Genomic DNA, 17,559 nt, shown 5'->3' with positions numbered 1-17,559 from the left:
GTAATCATTCTTTCTGATGGCTGAGTAATATTCCATTGTATATATGGACCACATCACCTTCTGCCCCTTTTTAATCAGATGGTTTGCTATTGAGTTGTAAGAGTTCTTTCTGTATTTTGGATATTAACCCTTATCAGATACATTTGCAAATATTTTCTTTCATTCAGTAGGTTGCCTTTTCATTTTGCTGTTGATTTCCTTTGCTGTATAAGAAAAATTGTTTTTAGGACAGTAAATATTACTAGAGACAAACAGTGACAGATCATGGTGATAAAAGGGTCAATATATCAAGAAGATACAACAACTATAAATGTATATGCACCTAATAAGTGAGTTCCAAAATACATGAAACAAAATCTGAGACTAAATTGAAAGGGGAATTTAACAATTATAGTTCAAGATTTCAATATATTTGATGGAACTCGACAGAAAGTCACTTAAGGGTCAATATACCTTACTGACATTTATAGGACATACCAAATAAAACCAGAATACACATATTTTTCTAATCACACATAAAACATAACCAGAATAATCTTACACTAGGCCATAGGTCTCATATATTTAAAAGGACTGAAGTCATACAAAGCATGTTCTCTGACAATACTGGAATTAAATTAGGAATCCATAACAGAAAGACCCCTAGAAAATCCCCAAATATGAAGAAACTAAACAACACACTTCTAAATAACCTATCGGTCAAAGAAATCACAAGGGAAATTAGAAAACATTTCTAACTAAATGAAAATGGGAACACATGATATCAAAATTCATAGAACAGAGCCTAAATAGTACTTAGAAAACTACAGCATTACACACATGTATTAGAAAAGAAGAAAGATCTCAAATCAATAATCTAAGTTTCCACTTAGAAACTAGAAAAATAAGAAAAAAGTAAACACAGAGCAAGCAGAAAGAAGAAAACAGACACTCCTCTTGATTTCTATTCTGAAATAAAAAAAAGGAACAACAGAGAAAATCAATGAAACAAAATATAGTTCCTTTGAAAAGATCAACAAAATTGAAAATTTTTGAGATAATGGCAAAGTAAGAAGACACAAATTACCAAAAATCAGGGAGGAAAGATAAATGGTTATACACTATATGATTCCATTTATACAACATTTTCAAAAAGACAAAATTATAGTGATAGGGAACAGATTACAAGCAAGTAGCACAAGGTTGTTGCTTCTGGACGGTACAAAAGTTCTGTATTCTGATTGTTATATTGGTTACACAAATTCATATATGTAGTAAAATTTCATAGAATTACACACACAGAGAGGAAATGAATACACTTAAAAACTGATAAAATACAAAGAAGTTCTATAGTTTAAATTTCTCTACTATTTTTGCAAGTTTTTAGGAATCTAAAATTATTTAAAAATAGTGTTTAAAAAGAACTTAGACCTTTACCTCACATCATACACACGCACAAAAAATCAACTCAAAATGGATCATAGACCTAAAAAGAACTCTAATTTTTTCTAGAACATATGGGGGAATGGCTTTGTTTCCTTAGGTTAGGTAAAGACTTCTTAGTTATAACACCAATAATACAATTCACAGTGGAAAAAAAAAGTAATGAATTGAACTTTACCAAAAGTAAAAGATTTTGCTTTTTAAAATATCATTAAGAAAATAAAAGGCTAAGACACAGACTGAAAGAAAATATTTGAAAATAACATATACGATAAAATATATAAAGGAAAATGTTTACAACTTAATAAAAAAGACTAACAGCCCAATTTTAAACATGGGCAAAATATCTGAACAGACATTTCACCAAAGAAGATAACAAATGGCTAATAAGCACACAAAAAGATGCTCAAATCATTCACTAGTCATTAGGAAATGCAAACTAAAATGACAATGAGGCACTACCCCTAGGAGGGCTATAATCTGAAAGACTGACAATCTCAAGTGTTAACAAGTGTGTAAAGAAACAGGAGCCCTCATACATGGCTAGTGGAAATGTAAAACAGTACAGCCACTTCGGAAAACACTTTAGCAGTTTCTTAAAAAGATAAACATAAACTTACTGTATGACCCAACAAATACATCCCTAGAAATATACCCAAAGCAAATAAAAGCATATCTTCACACAAAGGCTTGTACATGAATACTTATAGTGGCATTGTGCACAACAGTCAAAACTAAAACAACCCAAATGTCCATATACTAGTAAACTGATAAAATGTGGTAGATCCATTCAGTCAAATACTATTTGGCAAAAAAAAGAAACAAACTATTGATAAATACTAGACCTGGAAAACCTCAACAACACAAGGTGGGGGGAAAAAAAGACACAAAAAGATTATGCTTTGCATGATTTTGTTTATGTAAAATTTCTAGAAAAGCCAAATCAAATTGATAGAGACAGAAAGCTATCGTTTGTTTCCTAAGGCTGGTGTAGGAGAAAGGATTGACTGCAAACAGGCATGAATGTTCTAATACTGGATTGTGATGATGGTTTCACAACTCTATACAGTTCATAGAAATAACAATATACTTATAATGGGTGAACTTTATCACATGCAAATTACAGCTCAGAAAGGACATTAAAAAGTAACAAAAATAATACACCCATGTTCATAGCAGCATTATTCATAATTGCCAAAAGGTAAAAGCATTCCAAGAGTCCTTCAACAGATGGATAGATGTGGTATACACACATAATGCAATATTGTTCAGCCTTAACAGGAAGGAAATTCTGACATATGCTACAACATGAATGAACCTTAAGAATAAGTGAAAGAAGCCAGTCATAAAAAGAGACATTTTTTTTTAAAAAGAGAAACACTGAATAATTCCATTTGTATGAGGTACCTTGGGTGGTCAAATTTATAGACACAGAAAGTAGAATGGAGGTTGCCAAGGGCTGGGAGGTGGAGAGAAAAGTTGTTTAATGGGTACAAAGTTGCAGCTTTACAAGAAGAAAAAAGGTTCTGAAGATAAATGATATTGATGGTTACACAACAATGTGAATGTACTTAAAACCACTTATTATACACTAAATATGGTTAAAATGGGAAATTTCATTATGTGTATTTTACCACCATTAGAAATTTTTTAAAGTAATAAAATTACCAGAAATGTAGCGCTATTCAAAAATTAAAACAAGAATCACCTTAGAACCTTGGTGCTGCAGTGCCATTGTTACAGTCCATATTCAGTTTTCTCTGTAGATTATAGGAGATGAGACACACAACTTTGATATAATTTTGTATGCTGCTACTGCACTGCCAGACCCTGAAGAATAAGGTGTGCAGGCTTGAGAGAATGCTTTGGCTATTCTCATACAAACTGACCAAGGATGAGGCTAGAGCCACTTCCTTCCCTCCTGGCTTCAAAGCAGCCACTACAACAGCAGCAGGTAAAGAAAGACTATTTTGCAAACCCTTGAAAGAAGTTCACAGATGCTTGAAGAGCCTCTGTGCTGAGAGCCTATAACCTCAAGTCAAAATACTCATTACCTATGCTCTTTTCCTTCGAATCAGCTAGTCATTTAATTTCCCTGATTTAGTCAGCCAGATATTTTCCCAATCTTCTGATCTCTGATTTCCTCATCTTTTATTCCTCGATCTCTCTTCCTGTACCTTCGAGTCGCCATCTTAATCCACTTTGTTTTCAAAATGTCTCTTAGAGCTGTCCCCTTGTTTTCAATTCCAATTAATACTATTTCTTCGTATCAGAAAATGAAAACAGTACAAGCCAGCATCCACAAATCCAGACTCACAGATCTCCAAGGCATTCCACATACCACTTCTGGGGGGGAGGGGGAGAAAAAAGTCCTTCTTGGGGCACCTGGGTGACTCAGTTGGTTAAGTGTCCAACTCTTGATTTCAGCTCAGGTCATGATCTCAAGGTAGTGAGATGGAGCTCCCTGTCAGTCTCCATGCCCAGCATAGGATTCTCTCCCTCTGTCTCTGGCCCTCCCTGCCAGAAAGAAACGAAACGAAACGAAACGAAATGGAAAAGAAAAGGAAAAGTAAAGAAAAGAAAAAAGAAAAGAAAAGAAAAGGAAAGGAAAGGAAAGGAAAGGAAAGGAAAAAGAAAAAAAGAAAAGACAAGACCCTTCATTGTTGCTTTGTTTTAATTATGAAATGTTTGGAACAGAGAAACGTACAAAGAATACCCACCCACACCCATGTACCTTCACTCAGCTCTACCCTTGCAAGACATTTTATCATTTTTGCTTCAGATCAGTTTAAAGAAAATAGTTCAGAAACACCTGAAGCCCTCTACTTAATTGTCTGCAACATTTTCCTTCCTCTCTCCACCTTCACAAAGATAATCACCATCCTAAATCCTGCAAGTAATAACACTTACATAGCTGTATGTATGTATATATATACGCATGCATGTATGTATATGTTTCTATGTATGCTTTTCTTACATAAATAAAAAATATAGTATTAGTTTACATTTTTACAACCAACGGACAATTAACAAAACTAAGAAACTAACACTGCTACAAATACAATTAACTAAACTACAGATTTTATTATATTTCACCAGTTTATTAGTAATTCTTTTGGATTCCAGAACCTGATTTAAGATCCCACATGGCATTAGTTTCCAAGTCTCCTTAATATCCTCTGAAATGTAACAGTTCCTGTCTTTCCTTGTCTTTCATGACTGTCATTTTTCAAGAGTACTAATCAGGTTCAAATAAACTGTCCCTCAGTTTGCGTTGGCTGAAGTTTTTTCTTAGTTGGCATGAATTATGGATTTGGGGCAAGGATACCAGAAAGGTATTCTTAGGTCTTATTAATGATGACGTTAACCTTGATCACTTGGTTAAGGTTGTCTGACAGGTTTCCTCAACATTAAGTTACTATTTTGTCTTTGTAATTAATTAATATTTTGTAGGAGAAACTTTGAAGCTATGCAATACTGTGCTTTCCTGTAAACTTCTACCCACTAATTTTAGCATTCATTAGTGGATCTTCCCTAAAGCAACTACTCCTCTGATATTCCAATGGTGATTTTCTATTTTTCTCATTCCTTCTACATTTATTAATTCTGTAAGAAATTAAGTGGCCCTTCTCCACTTATTTATTCAACCACTGTTTATATTAGTATGGACTTGCAAGTATTTGTTTTACTCCTTAAATCATCATATTTATCTATTTTTTTGCACAAATTGTTCCAGCTTTAGCTATTTGGAGCTCTTCCAGGTCAGCTTTTGTGTCCTTTTGACATACTCCATCATTTTTTTTAAAGAACTTCCTTATTTTCTAACACCACAAATGTTCCAGGAACATCTTGTATTTTCCTTGCCCCAGTCTTGGAATCATACTTTGCCAAGGAGTCCTTGTTCCGTTTGTTTGAGAATGATATTTAAAAACCAAGATCTGGGCACAACATGTGCTCATTGCTACTGGGGTGTCACTACTTCCAGACCCTCTTAGTAGATAGAGCTAGGAAATGTGTATGTATATACTGACTGATACATATAGATAAATCTATATTTATCTACCTATTAAAAGGGGAAAAAAACACATTAGTTCATATTGATGTCTCCAATTCCAATCCAGTACCAAAGGGTTTATTCTAGCATTCCTATATGCTTATTTATAATTTCTTTCTGAGAGTAAGAAACCTGCTTTTCCTAAACTACAATATATTTACTTACTTGTTCAACAGTAGTATACACAGTTTCAGAATTGCCAATCCATACCCCTATGAGAAACAAATTTATCAAGTACAGTGGTTTTTGTTTTTCAGTTCTTTTTTCATTAGTCTTACAGAACCCAGTCAAAATAAAGCTACTTAGGTCATCTCTTTTCTTCTCTAAGCCCTCAGTGCGGTTCTCGTTCATTGTAATACAGTTAGATTCACTTGTAAATCTACACTCCATCATTGTTTCCCCAACACCCTGGTTGATTTTTTTAAATTTAAAGATAGTAGAATTCACTTTATGGTATGACAGGTTCTGTGAGTTTTGACAACTGCATAGAATTGAGTATCCACTAGCACATTTGCATACAAAACAGTTGGATCACCCAAGAAATCCCCTCATGCTACCCATTATTTATCAATCTCTCACTCCATTCTCACACCAGCAAACAATGATATATTGTTTTTTGTTTTAGGGTTTCTATTCCTATAACTTTGTCCTTTTCAGAATGTCATATCAATGGAATCATACAACATGTAGCTTTTGTAATATGGCTTCATTCACTTAGCAAAATGCACTTAGGATTCATCCATGCTGTTGGGCATCAATAGTTCATTCCTTTTTATTGCTGAATATTATTCTATTGGATAGATGCACCACCATTGGTTTACCCATTCACCCACTGAAGAAAATCTGGGTCATTCCAGTTTTTTCATTAAGGCTTCTATAAACATTCATATTCAAGTTTTTCTGTGAACATAAATTTCCAACTGATTTGGATTAATTTCCAGCAGCAAGACTGTATGGTCATGTGATAAAGTGTATGTTTGGCTTAACAAGAGATAGCCAAACTCTTTCCCAGAGTGGTTGTACAAATTTGCATTCTCACCAGCAATGAATGAGAGTACTAGCTGCTCCACACATTCATCAGCACTTGCTATTGTCAGTTTTGTCTGTCAGACATTCTAATTGATTTGTATTGGCATCTCATTATGGTTTTAATTTTCATTCCCCAATGACAATGGTATTGAATATATTTTCCTATACTTATTTTCTATCCAAATTTCTTCTTTGGTAAGGTGTCTGTTCATATCTTTTGCCCATTTTAAAATTGTTTCTAATTTTTTTTTAAGATTTTTTGTAAGTTCTAAATACAAATCCTTTATCAGATTCGCAATTTTAAAATTTTGCTCCCAGTCTATGGCTTCACTTTTTCATTCTCTTTATAGAGTCTTTCACTCACCAAGCAAAAGATATCAATTTTGATAAGTCAAATTTATCAATTTTTTTCTTTTATGGATCATACTTTTGATATTATATCTAAAAACGTTTTGCCAATTATAAGGTCACACAGATTTCTCCTATGTTTTCTTCTAGAAGTTTTATAAGTTCCCTGGCTTATATTTAAGTAAGTATGATCAATTTTGAGTTAATTTTTGTAGAATGTGAAATATGTATCAAGGTTCACCTTTTCAACATAGGAACTTTCAATCATTCCAGCACCATTTTTTGAAAAGACTTCCATTGTTCATTAAATTGCCCTTGCACCTTTGCCAAAAATCAGTTGACAATATTTATGTGCATCTATTTCTAACCTCCCTATTCTGTTCCACTGATCTATGTGTTCTTCCTTTACCAATACCATACTCTCTTGATTACTGCAACTTTATAGTAATTATTGAAATCAGGCAATGTGAGTCTTCCAACTTTGTTCCTCTTTTTCAGAATTGTTTTGCCTATTCTAATTCCTGTGTGTGTGTATATACATATTCACATGTTTTAATAAACATACACATCTATAGAAAAGAGACACACATCTATAGAAAAGTTTCCTGATTCTGATTAGGATTGAATTGAATCTATACATCACATATTAGGGAGAATTGAGATCTTAACAATACTGAGTCTTCTAATCCATAAACTTTTATTACATATCTCTCTCTTCATTTATTTGACTTCTTTCACCATGTTCTGTAGTTTTCAGCATAAATATTGTGCATACATTTTGTTGTATTTATAATTTTTGGTGCTATTATAAATCTATAATTTTGGTGCTACTTTTTATAAATTTCCAATTTCAATGTTCATTGTAAGTGCATATACAGAAATACGATTCACTTTTGTATATTAAAATGGTATCCTGCAGCCTTGGTAAACTCATCATTAGTTCTAGAAACTTTTCTAGAGCCTTTGGAATTTTCTAATGTATGTTATCATGTTATCAGCAAATAGATACAGTTTTATGCCTACCTTTCTAAACTATATGCCTTTCATTTCTTTTTCTTGCTTTATTACACTAGCTGGGACTTCAAGAATGATGTGGAATAAGAGTGGCAAGGGTGAATATCCTGTCTTCTCAATCTTAGATAGCTAGTATTCATTTTTTCATCATTTAGAATAATGTTACTACAACATTTTTATAGATTCTTTTTATGTGGTTAGGGAAGTCCTTAATCTTCCTAGTTAGAGCTTTTATCATGAATGGATGCTAAATTTTTTCAAATGCTTTCTCTCCATCTATGGAGATGACCAACCTATTAAGTAAGACACACACATAAACATGGCCTATAACAATTTGAAATGCACTGAATTTATAAATTAATTTGGAGACAATTTCAAGATATTTAGTCTTCTTAACCATGACATTATACATCTCCACGAGGTCTTCTTTTATGTTTTTCAATAAAGTTTTACAATGTTCTCTATTAAAATGTGGTGCAACATTTCTTAGATTTATTCAAAGTTTCTATGGTTTTCATTAATTTTATAAATGATATCAATTTTATAATATGTTCTAAATTTTTGTCCCTAGTTTATAAAAATGTAACTTGTTTTGCTATACAGATCTTGAATCCAGCAATCTTGGAAAACTCTCTTATTATTTTGCAACCATTTGTGACTAAGTGTTCATGAATTCACTATGCAAATAATCATGTATCTGCTAATAAAAATAAATTTGTCTCTTCCTTCTTAATTCTTATATATTTTATTTATTTACTATTTTGTTGAAGTATAGTTGACATACATTATATTAGTTTCAGGTATACACCATCATGATTCAACATTTGTGTGCATCGCAAAATGATCAACACAGTAAGTCTAGTTACTGTCTGTCACCATACAAAGTTATTAAAACTTTTTTTAATTTACTCTTATGTATTGGAAGAAACCGGTTTCTTGCATTTATGCTTATCTTACAATCAGAGACACGGGCTGCCTTTGTTCCAGATTATCTTTTCAAAACAGTCTTAGAAGACAAAGATAGTGCCTCCCTCCAGAGCAAAGGGCAGGCATGCTTAGTGTCCAATATAATAAAGATAGCATCTCCTTCCAGAACAAAGGGAAGGCCTGTTTACTTCTCATCATAAAAGATTCAGGTTTCCTAATCTCAAGGCTCCCCACTTGTTATACAACCCACTGCATGTGCAAGTATCACCTAGCATTCTTCTTATTGTCTTTTGGGAATTGAGACTCAGGAAAACAGTGAAAAAATTTGCTGATATTCCGTCCACTGCTATTGCTGCAAAAAATAAACTCCTTTGTGTCTGACACAGGAGTTTCAGATCTTCTGCCAACATCCATGGAACTCTGGCAGGCTACTTTCTTAGGTTGCAAGTAGGCTAAAACCACAGACCTTCACAGTTCTTGGCATTATTGTGCCAGCTAGAATCTCCAGTACAAAGGTGACCTGTAGGCATTGTTGGCTTCATCCTGATTTTAAAGGGAATGCTTCTAACATTTCACCATTAAGCATAATAATGGATTTAGATTCTAAGTGGACACTCCTTTTCAGGTTATGGGGAATGGTTAAAAAAATTCCTAACCCATTTAATTTGGGAAATTCTTTTTTTTTTTTTTATTATGTTAGTCACCATACAGTACATCCCTGGTTTTTGATGTAAAGTTCGATGATTCATTAGTTGCGTATAACACCCAGTGCACCATGCAATACGTGCCCTCCTTACTACCCACCACCAATCTATCTCATTCCCCCATCCCCCACCCCTCTGAAGCCCTCAGTTTGTTTCTCAGAGTCCATAGTCTCTCATGCTTCATTCCCCCTTCTGATTACCCCCCTTTCTTTATCCCTTTCTTCCCCTACCGATCTTCCTAGTTCTTATGTTCCATAGATGAGAGAAATCATATGATAATTGTCTTTCTCTGCTTGACTTATTTCACTTAGCATTATCTCCTCCAGTGCCGTCCATGTTGCAGCAAATGTTGAGAACTCGTTCTTTTTGATAGCTGAGTAATATTCCATTGTATATATGGACCACAACTTCTTAATCCAGTCATCTGTTGAAGGGCATCTCAAAATTCTTGCCTTAATGGCCTAAAAGAGTTGACATAGCTTTTAAAAGTGGCTCTCCTTAGAATTAAATATAGGGAGGGGATTTCTAAGGTGGAGCTATTAGAGTTTCAGATAAGACAGTTTTTCATTACATCCTGCCCTGAAGGACACTGGACATTCTTGGCCCCCACCAACCAGATACCAGTAGCATCCCTAGTCTCAATGACTGAAAACCCTCCAATTTTTTCAAATGTGTTCCAGAGCAGGGGTTGCCAGATTTTTTCTATAAAGAGCCAAACAGTAAATATTTTAGGTTTTGTGGGCCTTCTAGCCTCATGTTGCAACTAAACTTTGCTGTCATAACACAAAAGCAGCCATAGACAATACATAAATAAATGAACAAAGCTGTGCTCCAATAAAACTACAAGAAGGCCAACCTACAAAAACACGTGGTGGCAAGATTTGGCCTGCAGGCTGTACTTCATTGACTCCTGCACTAGAGGGATGGTATAGAGTAAAAGATCTTCAAATTTCACAGATAAGAAAACGGGAATCAAGGATGAAATGATTTAGCCAGCATCTTGACTGCACAGAGCAAAGATCAGAACCTAGGCCTCCTAACCATCATTGCTATTCGCACTACATCACCCAGCAGAATAAATGACACCCTGGCAGAAACTGCCTCAGTAAGTATTTCTATCCATTTCTACTAAATGTATTCAAATATATATGGATATTTGGCAGATGTCCATGAATATTTAAGTCTCTGCTCCAGGCCCTTCCTCTGTGGTCTGCAGTACTTCTCTAGTTTTGCATCATTCCCAGATGAAGACACCACTGTTCCATCTCAAGTATGTTCATGAAAACATGCAGTACAACTAGGTTGTATGCTGAACTCAGAAGCAGAGACTTTCCACAACAATTCAGCATAAATCATTCATCTGCTGAATATTTCTAAGGCCATCCTCACAGTATTGACCACAGCCCTGATTTTTCATCTGTATGCCAGGACTCAGAGCCAATCAACTTGAAGTCTAATTTCAAGTGAGAGTCCCTACAGAACTGGATCTAATACTAATATATACAAAGTGTCAGAATGTATCACATCTACTCATTTTCTGTCATCTGCAATTGCTGAGATTCCATCTACAAAGATATTTTATTTGGTCTCATTGATTCTTTTTTTTTTAAGTTTTTATTTTAATTCTAGTTAGTTAATATACAGCGTTATATTAGTTTCTGGCCTGATTGATTCTTCACAAAGGTGCTAAATAAATTGCCTCATGGAAGGACTATGTAATCATAAATAGCTGTTAGCAATGATACACACAAATTGAAGTAAAACATTAGTTTTTAGAAGAAGAATGGGCTCAGACAGCTACATAACCAGCCTTGGCCAAAACCAAAACTTTTGCTAGTTTATTCAGTATACCTGGGGCCATTTCTACCCATACTTGGTGGGATTCACACATTGGACAGGAGACTAGACTATATGAACTGAAGTTCTTTCAACTCTAACATTTAGTTAGCCTGTACTCAAAAGAAAAAAAAATGAATATTACATCCTGGTGAAACTCTCATAGAAGAACTCAGTCATGAAGAACAGACAGACTTAGATGTGGAAAGAGAAGACAGTGTGCATGAAGAGATCAGTGTAGCTCTGCACCAATGGGCTACTCTCTTCCTTCTCACATTCACAGTAAAAACCACTCAGGAGCTCAAGAAGCCCCTAAAGAGACAACCTTCTAAAAAATGATTTGGAATTTACTGCACCAAATCAGCAGTCATGAATGCCAGTTGGAGCCAAAGGCCTGGCATATCTGGTCAATGAGAAGCAATAATCTTAAATGGTAATTTCTGTTGGAATCTGATATATTCAAATCTTTTGAAGCTAAATAAATGACCAGGCAAGGACAGGAGGCAACAATTATATTTAACACATGCTTTTTAATGAAGAAGAGAAGAAATATTTAGGCAGTGGATTAGAGTTCAGTAGCACTAGCCTTCATTCTGTGCCTGAAAAAACTAACTTAGCTTCCTGGAGAATTGACTTCTTCCCATGATATGGGTACACTGGATCAGACTAGAATGTTTATATCCTTGGCTTATCAACATTTAGGTGTATTGTAAGTTCTTCAAAGGGCAATGTTTAACACAAAATTGATAAATGTCAAAGTCAAACAGAAAACAAAACAGAATTCTAAAGAAATTACAACAAAGATTTAGACATCCAAAATTTTGATAAGAATTTGTCAAGCATCATCAGCTCCTTGCCTAACTTGGAAGCAAATCAAATTTCCTCATGTGGATGGCTTTGGAGCCTCCTAGTGGCAACCTCCGGGGACCTACAGAACTAAGAGTTCTGGAAAGGACCAGGCTTTCAAGAGAGAATTACTTAGCATGCTGGTGATAATTCAAACAAACTCATCAACTCCCACAAAGTGCTCAATACACTATACTAGACACTAGGAATGCAAAGATTAATAAATATTGGTCCCTACCTTCATGGAGCTCACAACCTATTATACAAACAAGAACAGAAATAACTCTGAAACGACACAGTGAGCATTTATAATCTGCATAAATAGGGAAGGGGGATGAAGTCAGGAGTGTGTACGAAAGGAGGCTGACTTCTTAGCTGTGTCCTCATTAAAGGATAAGTATGTCTATCTGATGGAGAATCCAAGTAGATTATATATTTTCATGCCTTTGCTAATTTTCTTCCTGTCTGAAATATTCCTTTTTCCCCACATCATACTTAGAATACTAAGACTAGAGTACAGTAGGGTAGGAAGAAACTTGAAAAAACAGGGTGGGAGCAAACTTATGAGTGCCTTTATGGTTTGAACTTTATCTTCCAGGCTCTGAAGAGACTTCAGAGTGTCTGACTCAGAGAAGTGACTACTGAAGATTATTTAGAAAATAACTCTGATAACAGTATGAGATTTATATTAGGAAAGCTAGGGAGCAGAGAGATCTATTAATCTGTCATAACAGTTCAGGAGATGGATAGGAAAGGATAGCAGCACAGCAGTAGCAAGAAAATTCCAGAGTGAAGAACAACTATCCCTAACAGCCACATGAATATGGGAGATTAGGCTCAGAAAAGAATCAAAAATAGTACAGGGGCGCCTGGGTGGCTCAGTCATTAAGCGTCTGCCTTCGGCCCAGGGTGTGATCCTGGCGTTCTGGGATCGAGCCCCACATCAGGCTCCACCGCTGGGAGCCTGCTTCTTCCTCTACCACTTCCCCTGCTTGTGTTGCCTCTCTCACTGGCTGTCTCTCTCTCTATCAAATATATAAATAAAATCTTAAAAAAAAATAGTACAAAGTTTTCCTCAAGAGACAAGGTAGATAGTTATGCCACTAATCAAGGTAGGGAACACAGAGGTCAAGAGAATGAGTAATAATGGGGAACTTTAGTAAATTTTATTTGGAGAAAAAATTGTATCTGGGGTTTGTTTAAGAAACACTAGAGGGAGTGCTTGGGTGGCTCAGTTGTTAAGTGTCTGCCTTTGGCTCAGGGTGTGATCCTGGCTTTCTGGGATCGAGCCCCACATCAGGCTCCTCAGCTGGGAGCCTGCTTCTTCCTCTCCCACTCCCTCTGCTTGTGTTCCCTCTCTTGCTAGCTGTCTCTCTCTGTCAAATAAATAAATAAAATCTTTAAAAATTAAAAAAAAACACTAGAAAGTATCTATAAAACTCATAACTCTGAACAAATTATAACCACCTCAGAATAATCACAAGAGTTATAACCACTATTAAAATATTAATTGTTATCTCTTAGTGGTATATGAAAAAGAACAATTACTTTAGTTTTCATAAATAACATCCTGAAGTTGATTGATCCAATCTCAGAAGATTAAACTCCTATTAAACAAAAAATTTTCAACAAAGGTGAACATCTTATTCCCCTAACTTTTGTCCCCTTTGGCTTATCCAAAAATTCCCATCTTCCAAGGACTACCTTGAGTTCCATCTCTGCCACAAAGCCTTACCTTATTCTTTCAGACCTTATATATTAATTAGGTTAACATATGTGGACTTTCATAGAACTTACAGATAATATTCTGCTATATTGTAAATTTTGTTGTGTTTCTCCAACTATATGTAAGTCCCTTAAGGAGTGAGTCCATAGGCCTACTTCTGCTTTCAGCCAGCGGCCAACTAATCACCTATTCCAACTAATCACTCATTCTATCTTCCTTATATTTTACAAATGATAAAACAAGGCCCAGACAAGTTAAGTAACTTAGTCACAGGTTCATATGTAGCTTGTGGTAGATCTCAGACCAAATCCATGTACCCAGAGTTCTAGTTCTATAACATCTCTATGCTTTCAGATGCTCCATAAGTATTGGTGTGCTATTACACTTCCTTTCCTGTGGGGCACTTTTGCGTCTTAAAAGGATGCTCAAATACCAAAAGATCCAAATTAGTGATTATTTAGTGATAAAATTATAAGCATCCTGAAAGGCAGTAAGGGAGATATTTGGGGACAGAATTCTGGGAAACTTAAAATCATATCACAAATTTCAGCATCCAGTCATGAAGGAAAAATAGGAACTGGGTTAACCCTCCTACCTTAAATAACTTTTAAAAAGACCAAGATATACAAAACAATGATTTCAGACATAGGAAAACAGAATGTACAGGACAGTGATCCCTGAGGAAGGAAAAACAAAGTGAGCCCTATCATGCTATACCACCTTACTACCTAGAGAGAGATTTCAGGCTGTAGTAAAAGGAGGGGGAACCCAAACAGAACTCAGCAGTCTTGCTGACTTGAAGAAACAGAGTATGCAGTTAGGAGAGGCCAAGGCAACTAGAGTTTACAGAACAGAGTACAGGAGAGGAAAGAGCTACACAAAGAGCTCAGAGACCTACAGTGGAATCGCCTGACACTGCTGGATAATGACCTGCCATATGTGAGAAAACTACCAAGGCCAGGAAAAGAACCACAAGGAAGCAGTTAAGTGGAACAATCACCACAGTTCACACAGGACCAGGAACAGTTCATGTTCAGGCCAGCAAGACTAAAAAGGCCTCATAACACACAAGGTATCAAGTAAGAAGAGTATGGATGTAGAAAAGTATTGCCTCAGAAATGTTCTGCCTCAACTGAGAAGCCAAATTAGCGCAGACCAAAGACTGTTTTTTAACTTAAAAGAAAGCCTTGAAAAAAATCAAATTGATCCACAGAAAAATTCATTATGCAAAAAGACAAAAAATATTTAAAGGAGTATCAGAATATCCAGCATTCAAAAATGCAAAATTGAAAATGTCCAACTTCCAATTAAAAATTCCTAGGCAAACAAAGAAGCATGAAAATATGACCTATAAATGGGAGAAAATCAATAAATATAAACACACAGAAATGACAAAGATGATGGAAGCAGTAACCAAAGATTTTATTTAAAAAACTATTAAAGATATATTCTCTATGTTTGAGAAGAGAAAGCACAAGAGTGAAAATGAGGGGGAAAAAAACCAAACTGAATTTCTAAAAACAAAAAATGTAATAAAAGAAACAAAATTATACTTGATTGAATTAATGCCACTTAGACACTGCAGAAAAAAAGATTAATGGAATTGAAGACATAGCAGTAGGAACAATCAAAAACAAAAGATTTAGAGAGGAAAAAAAGACTGAAAAAAACGCAACATCACTGAGCCACCAGACAACACTAAGCAGCCTAACACATGAAGAATTGTTGCCCAAAAAAGGTGTGAGTAGAACAGGAAAAAATACTTGAAAAAATAATGGTCAATACTTCTAAATTAGATGGAAACTACAAGCTAGAGAAACTCAAGAAGAGGAAATAGGAAAAGTACTACACCAAAGCACATCATATTCAAACTGCCGTAAGCCAGAGATGAAGAAAAAAATCTTTTTTTACTATCAATGTTTATTCATTTGATTTGAGCCTAGAACACACAGAAAATAGTTTCACAGTTGCTAACTCATATTACTACAAAAAGGAATTCACATTTGTTTACTGTTCTCTCTTTGTGGAATACATAAACCCTTTTTTCCAGTTTTATCAAGAAACAGCTGACACACATCACTGTATAAGTTTTAAGGCACACAGTATGATGGTTTGATGTACACATATTATGAAATGATGACACAATAAATTCAGCTAACATACACCTTCTCGTATGGATAGAATAACAGGAAAAAAAAGGAAAAAAAGGGGAAAATTTTAATTTTCTCTTTGTGATGAGAACTCTTAGGATCTACTCTCTTAACAATCTTCCTATATTATATAGCAGTGTTAGCTTTAGTCATCCTGTGTATATTACATTCCAGTACTTATCTTAAGCATTCAATTCATTTTTCCAGAAGCAGACATTCATGTAATCTCCATTCCTATCAAGTTTAGAACACTTTTCTCAGGCTCCTTCCTAGTTGTTCTCCTCTTGTGCCAAGTTACTTTCCCAAATTTTTGTCTGAATATACCACAATCTGTTTACACATTCTCCTGTTGGTGGGCATTTGAATTATTTCCATTTTCTTGGCTATTTTGAACAAAGCTTCTACAACTATTCCTGGGCAAAACTTTCTGTAAAGACATATTTTCATTTCTCTTGGATAAATACCTAGGCGTGGAATTATTTGGATCATACAATAGGTACATATTCAACTTTGTAAGACACTGCCAAACTTTTTTATAATTTATTGTTCCAGTTTACCTTCCCATATTCAATGTATAAGCACTTCAGTTGCCCCATATCCTTGCTTACATTTGCTTTTTTTTCTCATCCGAGATTTTATTTAAAGTCAGGTTAGTTAACATAGTGTAGTATTAGTATCAGAGGTAGAATTTAGTGATTCATCAGTTGCATATAACACCCAGTGCTCATTACCTCAAGTGCCCTCCTTAATGCCCATCACCCAGTTACCCCATCCCTCCACCCACCTCCCATCCAGCAACCCTCGGTTTGTTCCCTATAGTTAAGAGTCTCTTATGGTTTGCCTCCCTCTCTATTTTTATCTTATTTTACTTTTCCTTCCCTTCTCCTATGTTCATCTGTTTTGTTTCTTAAATTCACACATGAATGAAATCATATGGTATTTGTCTTTATCTGACTGACTTATTTCGTTTAGCATAATACCCTCTACTTCCATCCACACCATTAACAAGTGGCAAGATTTCATTCTTTTTGACAGCTGAATAATATTCCATTGTGTACATATACCACATCATCTTTATCCATTCACCTTTCGATGGACATCCGGGCTCTTTCCATAGTTTGGCTATTGTGGACACTGCTGCTATAAACATGGGGGTGCATGTGCCCCTTCGAATCGGTATTTTTGTATTCTTTGGCTAAATACCTGGTAGTGTGACTGCTAGGTCACGGGTAGTTCTATTTTTAACTTTTTGAGGAACCTCCCTGTTGTTTTCCAGAGTGGCTGCACCAGCTTGCATTCCCACCAACAGTGTAAGAGGGTTCCCCTTTCTCTGCATTAAAGAGAAAAATCTTAATAGTACATTGAGCAAAAGACACTTTTGTATGGGGGATATATATATATATATATTTATAATGACAGAAAACTTTTTTCACAAACAACACAAGCAAGCAAGAGAGAACTGGACAAATAGAGATTACCTAAAGAAAACACAAAAAGGACAAA

The 17,559-nt window shown here is 35.1% G+C and overlaps 1 protein-coding gene across 1 annotated transcript in view; it reads right to left on the bottom strand.

Annotated features, from left to right (window-relative positions):
• The window catches only part of HPSE2 (heparanase 2 (inactive)), a 640,767-nt gene that overhangs the window by 591,721 nt on the left and 31,487 nt on the right, over positions 1 to 17,559 (bottom strand). The window lies entirely within an intron of this gene.

Source organism: Ursus arctos, unplaced genomic scaffold (genome assembly GCF_023065955.2).
Source record: "Ursus arctos isolate Adak ecotype North America unplaced genomic scaffold, UrsArc2.0 scaffold_7, whole genome shotgun sequence".
Taxonomy (NCBI): Eukaryota; Metazoa; Chordata; class Mammalia; order Carnivora; family Ursidae; genus Ursus; species Ursus arctos.
Note: the sequence above shows the minus strand (reverse complement) of the source record. Positions and strands in the feature narration are given on the sequence as shown.